A 10,245-nucleotide genomic window follows, 5' to 3' on the forward strand; every position below is an offset into this window, starting at 1 on the left:
ACATTTCTACATAGGAATCGGGTACATTTCCATCAATTCTTCTTTCTTATGGTGAAGTATAAAAGTCAGCCCTCTCCAGATAAATTTATGACTTGATTTCTGTTAAGCTTAAATTATTTCCCTATTGCCTTTCTAAGAAAGAAAATAATAGTTTTTTCTAAAGGAAAGCATCCCTAAAAGTGGAATGTTTTTCAAACCTATGTTTGAACAGGAGAAGCATAACCATCCAGAATAAAAACGCCTTGAGATATATGAGCTTCTTCATTTTTTAGCAGTGTTAGAAGACGCTGAGCTGGAATGTCTCTAGGGAAAATTGAAACGGTGTGTCTGTTAATATTTCTATTTCTTTTGTATCAGTCAGTTCTAAGTAAATGGCCACGAGGCTTCAAGTTTACTTCAGTACACAAAGTACCACCTCTAAATGTAATGTCTTCGGAAGTTAAAAAAATATCCCAAGGAAATTTTTTCCCCAAAGAACAGATCTCACATTCTACTTTGAATTATTCAAGCAACCTCAAATTGCCAATAAATTCAAATGAACCAGTAAATATGTGGAAAACTGGCTGGAACCACTCAGATATCAATACCATCCTAATTCCTTTCCAGGTTCATTCTATCTATCCTCCTGCCATCCGCTAGCAGGTCCCATGCATCTGTCCTTAAGCAAACCATCCTTTTGCATTGTGCCAGCTACCTTCATGCATTGCTGGAAACCCCAAACAAGTAAATGGGAAACAGGAGTAGAGCTTACGATGAATCTCCGTTTCCTCATTTCATTACTTTTGGTTTATCATGGCAGGCTTCAAATGATTTTCCTGCATCTAGTTTGTCTCCAGTTTATTTCCTCCTATAGGCACAGGCAGATTAATCTTCCTAAAACTTCACTTTGATCATGTCACCATGTATTCAAGAATCCACATGACTACCCATTGCTTATAAACTAAGGAATATGCTGTATTCTTTCCTCTCTGTGCCTTTAATCACACTATTTATTCATTTGTATAATGCATTCTTATCGAACCTCAAATGTAATTGATTAAAAACATATCCACAACATATTTCAGTCTCTTCCATTAAGAAGAAGAGTTGGTTTCCCCACTCCCTGAATCTGGGTTGGTGGCATGACTTACTGTAATCAATCCAGCAGTGGAAGTAATGTTGCACAGCTTCTAAGGCTGGACTACAGAGGCTTCACAGTTTCTGTCTTCACCTTCTTGGAGTGTGGCCCAGGGAACACCACAGAAGGAAGCCAGTCTAACCCAATGGAGGATAAGAGACCATGTGGAGGAGATAGGAGGTATCCCAGCTGACACCCAGTACCAACTGCCAAGCATGAGTGAGATCAACTTGGATCTTCCAGCTGAGGTGATGTTACAACCACAGGAGTAAGCCTAGGTGAAACCAGCAGAGGAACTGCCCACTACACCCCTGAAATTGTGATAATAATATAATGTTTTAAACCACTAAGTGTATTTGTTGCTAAGTATCGGTAGTTTATTACATAGCAAAATAGTTCATACATCAAGTATGTGCTAGATACATTTTTAGGTGTCAGGTATTCATTACTAATAAAAAAGATAGGCAAGGACCTCGATTACATGAATTTTAAAGCCTAGTAAGCAGAGAATGACAAAAATACATAAATACATGCCCAGAAAAATACTATATATTAGTATATAACATAGTGATACAGTTTGCATGGGGAATTAAAACAGGGTGTTATAAAAGAGATAGATTAGAAGTAAGGAAAGCCTATTCTGAAGTGATATAATGAATCAGAGACTCAGCACTGCACCAAGCCAGTAAAAGAATTGGTTTAATGGCACAGTGTTTTAATTTTGTTTATGTTGTTGTTGTTGTTGTTTTGCTTTTAATAAATGTGAAATACTTTTAAGTGGAACATACCCTATTTACTAAGATCGCACGCTCCACAGTCCTTAGTGTCTTATATTTGGACTCTTCATATGTTTCTTATCCATCTCACCCTGAGGGTGCTTTGTATCTTGCATTCTTTGGTTTGTACAATTCTCCCACATAGGCTATGGTGTTTCTTTCTCTCTGCTTCCAACAGCTCTGCTCATCCTTTACAACTCAGTTCAAATCTCATTTCTTTCAATAAAGCCACCTTTCCATTTTCCCAAGCCCAAGCTACAAAGTGCATACTCTCTTCAAAATTATAAAATAGAGATTTCATCTCTCAGCAGAGAGTATAATACCTACCTTCGTGGTTCTGGTCATGATTAGAAATAATTTATATAAGGTATCTAACATAGCTCCTGGAGCAGGGCACAAATGAAATAAATGATAGAAATTATCATTACCATCATAATCATCATCATTTTTGTCACTGTATTTGATTCTTTGTTCATTCAAATATCATTTATTTAGTGCCTTTAATGCATCAGTTACGGTACTAGGTGCTGGGAAGAGAAATGAAATGAGTTATCTCTCTCTGTTATGTTATTCATTGTGGGTTAATGATTGTAATCAGTACAGCACGTAGACCTGGGCTTCTGGGGACCTACCATGGGCCTATTTCTTTGGAGGACCCCTATCCAGCCCTCTCCCATTCATGTCCCTCCCCATGGGACCAGAAGTCCACAGGGCCAAGGAAACATGTCCACCCAATGCACCACTTCTAGACCAGTGCTTCTCAAACTAGCTGTGATGGAGAAACCATTTTTGTTCCATCCTTTCATGTTCAATCTGCTGTGGACAAATACTTCTGTAAAATATAATAAAAAAGAATTACTAGGTAAATTAAATCTAAAAAGCTGACATAAAATGCAAACCTCATCTTTTAATTATTAAATTAAGCAGGAATTAAATTACTTTGCCAAATTGCTTTAAAATGTTTCTAAATTCTTGCATCAGTTTCTGCCCTTATTGTGTTGCAGACCAATAACAAACATTTTTCAAAGTGATAAGAGTCTGCAGAAGACACTTTGAGTCCCATTTTAGTAAAAACTATGTTCTGGGTTCCTAGGATGCCAGAATTCCATTCCAAAATAAGCAGCAAGTAATCAATGTTTGGTTTAAGTAACTATGGTGGAAAGGCAAAAAATGGAACGAATTTAGGAATTATTACTGAGGTGAAAATGACAGGATATCAATTACTGCCTATAATTTTTATTTGACTTTTATCACTTAATTTCATTCTATTAACAGAAATCTTTTTTTGTGCCTCTAAGATGTGGCAAGAATTGGCACACATTTGTGCTTAGAGGAGCATTAGAATCATTGAGCCTCAGTGCAAATTTAGGACTGTCTTATTTGTAAGCCTCTGCTCTTTATGTTGTGCCATTCTCATCATTTCCCCATTTTTACCATGTCTATGCCTTAGACTCACTCTTAGCTTCTTCTAACCTGAAACTAAGGACTGTATGTTTAGTCCTTGGAACTCCCAGCGTTATATACCACTGTTCTTTGCAGACAGCACTTAACAGGAGGCTATGAAGCAACAAGGCTATGAACAAGGTTGTGGTTCCTAAACTTTGCACTAATGCATGCCAGGGTGCCACGATGTATTCACAGGGTCACCATGGGATATTTAAATATCCCAGGGAAACACAGATGCATCTTCTGGACACCTCCAGCACTATTAGCTCCAGGGTGTTCACAGTTTCAGAATTAGATCACACTACTTCTGGTGACATAACTTTGTGAAACCTTCCTGAAGGTTGCTGAGATAAAAATTAAACACCACATGAAAATCAATGTAGAGCAGAAATTCGGGTGGTCATAGCCAACTGAATTCTAAGCTTTGAGAGGCTATGCAATGCCCAACAGGTATACACACATCATTAGCAGGTAATTGCAGTTATGTAAGAATGATATAAAAATATTTTTTCTTTCAATTTATGTTTACTATTTCTTAAGTGGCTACTAAGTTCAAAGGACATAAATTCTTACTAAAATTCTTAGACATCACTACTTAACCAATGAAACTGTGCATTCCATTTCTTTTGGCACCATGAGAAAATTAGTTGAATGCTAAGGACACAATGAACAACAATAAAAAAAAATTGGGAAGCCTCTGGTGTAAGGTCTTTAAATCCCACCTTCATTACTTAGTGATTGTGTGATCTTGGACAAGTTTCTTGATCTATCCCATGCCTCATTTTCATCCTTTTATCAAATGTGGTTAATTGTAGTACCTACTTGCCAAGGTTTCCTATAAAATATTAACTACAGTAATGCTTAAAACATTGTCTGTATATAGTAAGTGTGCCATAAATATTTGCTATTATTTTTTTCTGAGTTTTCACCTCCAGTTCACATTCTTTCAATGCATTTAGATATACTTTGAAAACCCAGTGTTACTACGCATGTTTTGTGGTTTACACAATTATCCAAAGATAATTTTTAATAAAAATTAAATATACTACAGAAACTACAGTTACGCCCCCCCCACCTTTTATAGGATGAGATAATTAGATGAATGGGTGTAGCAAAATACTTTTTTTTGCCACTTTCCACTTTATTTGGAAAAGGTAGAGGTACTGCTAAGAACATAGCTGACTAGAACTATATCAGTAAGAATACTATACAAAGACAGTTTCTCTATTTGTCTGACCCTCTTAGCTACCTGGATAGTGATGCTTAACAAGGAAGACTGAAAATGCATCTATAGGTAGCTTTATGGAATCTACAGGCAGGATGCCATTCATATAAGAGTCTCTATCCCCAGTCTGACCTGCCTGATTGAAATCCTTTCCCAGGAGTGAACAAAGTAGGTGAAAGTATAGAAGCTGAGCTGATATTCAAGCTTCCTTCCAGATAAGAGAGGTCAATAAGGGTAACCACAAAGCACTCTCCAATCCAGAGACCTCAGAATTGAGCACAACACACATGGAGAGTACTCCCTTAGAAACCAAAAGGGGAGACAGATACTTCTTGAGAAAATAAAGAATTATAAATTATAAGGACTCAGGGCAAGAAACAAAATAGCCAACAGGGAATATATCAGATAGATCTAATCTACTCATAGGAGTGGGAAGATAGTGGAGGTGGTTAAGAAGTAAACTACCTGAAGAGATAACGTTTGAATTGAGATGAAAAGGATGAGTAGATTAATTAGGCAAGACTGAGGCTTTTAGAGCATAGGTAATAGCATGGACAGAGGTCTTGATAACAAGAAGGAACATATCTTATTCCAGGGTCAGTCTGGCTTGAAACAAGGGTGAGCATAAGAGGTATGAGATGACATGATGCTGGAGAGGGAGGAAGGAGCCAGTCCATTAAGGCGCTGGTAGGCAATTTAAATGTAGGTGTTAGTTAAGGAGCAAAGGGGAGCCCTTGAAGGTTTTCAAGCTACCTAGTACTATTTCCATATTAATTTTTTTAAAACTAGAAAAAAAGGCTTCTTTGGGGGCAAAAGTGTGTGCCCATTGAAGATTTAGGAACCCTGTGCATAATCCTTAAACCTCCATCACCCCCTTGTTCCTTTTCACATACACTGATGACCATGATTCATATTTCATTGAGATGATAAAAGAGATCAGAAGAAGCTTGCATAAGCTTCCATCATCACCTTTATTAAATTGCCTGTGTCAAATTCATATCCTCTGCCTCCCCTTTTGATACTAGGAAGGAAAGTTTGCTCCTCCTATTCAAGGTTGATTCCTCCATCCGTTCAGTAGACCTCATTCCCACATCCCCCATCAGCCATCATCCCTTCCATTTATCTGCTTCCTTTATTAACAAAGTTTTAAAAAAGTTAACTCTACTTACTAACCATTTCCATATTTCCAATATTCATTTTCTCTTGAACTCACTCCCATGCTTCAATTATCACCAATCTGCTCTAATAGCTATTAAAGTCACCAACAGCCTCCACACTAAAAACCCTACAATATTTGACTTACTAGTATGTAGCATAGTTGATCACTACTACTTTCCTGAAATAATTTTTTTTTTGTTTCTATGATTCTACTTCCTCTTGTTTTCTCCCCTATATTACTGGCTGATCTTTCTGCCCTATTTTCCAAATCTCTAAAAATTAGAATGCCTCAAGGATCATTTCTTATATCTTTTTCCTTTCCTTTCTTTCCTTTCCCTTTTCTTTCCTTCTCAGTTTATATAACTTCCTTGTGGTTCTCATCCACTCTCAAGGCTTCACATTCTACCTATTTTTTTGTTATTCCTGTTGGCGGCCAGAAAATCACTTCCCTGAGTACTAAATCCACATGTCCAACTGCTTCTGCAAAATCTGTTCTCAGTTGGTCACTTGTCTCCCCTCTAGACTACAAAACTGCCCCTCTCACAGAGTTTCTCGGTAAATGGAAACTCCATTCTCCTAACTTCAGGCCCAATTCTCTTGGTGTCATTCACTCCTCTGTGCATCTCTCACTCAAATCTAATCCATAAGCAAATCCTTTTGGCCATAACTTCAAAATATGACCAGAATCAAATGACTTCTCAAATTTCTGTATAATTACCATCTTGTCTCAAGCCAGTTCTCATGGTCTTTTTGGACTATTGCTATAGTCTCCTACTGTTGTCCCTGTTTCTATCCTTGCCTTCCTACATCTGTTCTCCACATACCAGTCAGAATAATGAAAACTTCAAAAAACACTTACAAAATATAAAAAAGAACCAATCAGAGCTGAAAAGTACAATAACTGAAATAAAAAATACACTAGAGAGAATCATAAGTAGATCAGATGAAAGAATGGACTGATCCCAAAGAATGGATCAGCAATCTGGAAGACAGAGTAGTGGAAATCACCTAAGCTGAACAGAAAAAAATATATATATATTAAAATATGAGGATAGTTTAAGAGACCTCTGGAACAATATCAAGTGTACTAACATTTGCATTATAGGGATCATAGAAGGAGAAGAGAGAGAGAAAAAGGAAGATAACATATTTGAAGACATAATAGCTGAAAATTTTCCTAACCTGGGGAAAGAAACAGACATCCAGGTAAAGGAAGGACAGAGAAACCCAAACAAGATAAACCCAAAGAGGTCCACACCAAGACACATCATAATTAAAATGTCAAAATTTAAAGATAAAGAGAGAATCTTAAAAGAAGCAAAAGAAAAGCAACCAGTTACATAGTAGAGAACACTAGCAGCTGAATTTTCAGCAATAACTTTGCAGGCCAAAAGGGAGTGGCATGATGTATTCAAAGGGCTGAAAGGGGAAAAACACAAACAAACAAACAAAACACACAAAAACCCCCTACAACCTAGAATACTCTATCTGACAAGGTTATCATTCAGAATTGCAGAAAATATAATCAGTTTTACAGACAAGCAAAACCTAAAAGAGTTCATTAAGACTGCCTCTTCAATAAATAGTATTGGGAAAATGGGACAACTACATGCAAAAGAATGAAACCGGGCCACTTTCTTACACCATATATGAAAATAAACTCAAAATAGATTAAAGACTTAAATGTAAGATCTGACACCATAAAACTCCTAGAAGAAAATCTAGGCAATATGCTCTTTTTCTTAGCAGTCTTTCTTTTGGATCTGTCTCCTCAGGCAAGGGAAGCAAATGCATGAAGAACAAATGGGACTTCATCAAAATAAAAATCTTTTGCATAACAAAGGAAACCATCAACAAAGTGAAATGGCAATCTACTGATTGGGAGAAAATATTTGCAAATGATATACCTAATAAGGGATTAACATCCAAAATATAAAAGAACTCATGCAACTCAATATCAAAAACAAACAACCCATTTTTATGGGCAGAGGACCTGAATGAATAGACATTACATAAATATATACAGATGGTCCCCGGACACACGAAAAGGTGTTCAACACCACTAATCATCAGGAAAATGCAAATCAAAACCACAATATCACTTTGCACAGTCAGAATGGCTGTTATTAAAAAGAGAACAAATAGCAATGGCAAGGATGTGGAGGAAAGGAACTATTGTCCACTTTTGGTGAGATTGTAATTGTTGCGGCCACTATGAAGCACAGTATAGAGGTTCCTCAACAAATTAAAAATAAAATTGCCAAATGATTCAGCAATTCTTGGTATTTACCTAATGAAAACCAAAACACTATTTTAAAAGATATGTGCACTCCAATATTCATTGCAGCATTATTTATACTAGCCAAGATATGGATGCAACCCAAGCGTCCATTGATAGATGAATAGATAAGGAAGATGTGGTATACATATACAATGGAATATTACTAAGCCATTAAAAAAATGAAATCTTGCCAACAGCACAGTTGCATTTAGAGGATATTGTGCTAAGTGAAATAAATCAGAGGAAGACAAATACCATATGATCTCACTTATATGTGGAGTCTAAAAGAAACAAAACAAATGAACAAACAAAACAAAATGAAAACAGATTCATAGAACAAACTGGTGGTTGTCTGAAGGAAAGAGGGGGGGCTGAAGTGAAATAAGTTAATATTAAGAGGTGCAATCTTCCAGTTATAAAATAAACGTCACAGATATGTAATATACAGCATAAGGAATATGGTGAATACTTTAATAACTTTGTATGAGAACAAATGGTTACTAGACTTACTATAATGATGATTTCATAATGTATTTAAATGTAGAATCATTATGTTGTACACCCGAAGCTAACATAATATTGTAAATCAACTATACTTCAATTAAAAAGTTAAAAAATTAAAATTTGAAAAACCCCATTTATACCTCAAATAAAATGTCATCCTTGACATACTAAATTGATTTCATGATCTCCTTTTTTGCCGTTTGAAAACTACTGCTATTAAAAAAAATGGCACATACCTAATTGTCACTCTTTATCATATTTATTCTGCTTTAGTTTTATGGTAGCACTTATCTTTAGCGAATATATTTTATGTTTACTTATTTGTTTCCTGTCTTTACCTCCACTTCACTAGAATGGACACTTATGAATGCAGGAATTCTGTTTTGTTCCAGACTATATGTCCTACATCTATTATAATGCCAGATACTTAGAAGGCCCTCAAAAGACATGTGCTGGTAAATAAATACTTCAGGCATGATACTATTCATGAGATATTTAGTAAGCTACTGTAACAAAAATGTTTGATGGATTAGATTTGAGGCATGAATAAGAAGAAAGTTTAAGGATCTGCTTCATCATTCTGGCTTGCTCAGTTAGCTAAATGGTGGTAGTAATTCCCTAAGGAAGAGTACTCTGCTTTGGACAAAGTATTTGAAGGAAGAACACAAGTTTGATTTTGGACTAGTTGAAGGTGAGCTGTTTTAGAACCTCTAAGAGAAGACATCAAGCCCTGAATCACCTGAATAAAATCTGCACAGGTCCCATGCAAGACATTCAAATTCAAAAGTTCAGGTGTAATATATCATTTTTTTATTATCTTTCCCTTTCCCATTTCTTTTCTCTATACAGCTTTTTTAAGTCACAAATCTAAGAATATAAACTCTTTTCCACATGTTCTGAAATATGAGATTATACTTTCTCATTTTAGAAGCCACGAAAGATCATATTTTTAAAATTTTAAAACATATGCTTGTGTGGGTAAATAAGGTAAAGATGAAATTTCTCCCAATTTCTCTGACAAAACATATTGGAATCCACAATGTTACTGTTAGAGAGAGATTTGACTTTTTTAGTTCAGAAATTGGATGGGGCAGATATGGGATAATCCAGGGCCAGAGACTTATCAAGCTATTGATATGAATATCACTCAATGAAGTTAATTATGTGACAGGGACTGAAGTCCCAGCTTCCTGGACGGAGGGGTCCTCGAGGGGGATTGTGAGTCAGAGTGGCAGTGTTTAGCACAATATGCAAGGGATCAAGATTGTCTTTAAAGCCCAGCCACGCCTCTCAGGCTATGCCCCCCTCTCACTAGCAGCTTGCTTTTAATTAAACAATGACAACAGGAAAACAATACAAATAAAAGGTTTTGTTGGGGAAGACTTAAGGCAACATTCCCTGTGTGTTCAATAATAGTAATTATACACTGTAGGAAAAATGCAATCTTGGTTAAATGCATTTGAAAATTGCAGAATTAAACAGGTAATGTAGGTTGAATTACTTCACTATATAATGTGCATTTGATGTCTCCAAGAAAATTATCTAACATTCAGATAATTCAAAACACTTTTTGACAGTGAAATCTTTTTTTTTTTTCAAGAAATATCTCAAGAAATGATTCATGAGACATATTTTGAGGCATGTTAGCATGGACTGTTTTGTGATAACTGTTATATTAAAAATCATGTTTTTGAAAATGGATATATCATCAAGAAAGACCCAGATTATGACAGGAAGA

The sequence above is a fragment of the Lipotes vexillifer genome, unplaced genomic scaffold, assembly GCF_000442215.2.
Source record: "Lipotes vexillifer unplaced genomic scaffold, Lipotes_vexillifer_v1.1 scaffold199, whole genome shotgun sequence".
Lineage (NCBI taxonomy): Eukaryota > Metazoa > Chordata > Mammalia > Artiodactyla > Lipotidae > Lipotes > Lipotes vexillifer.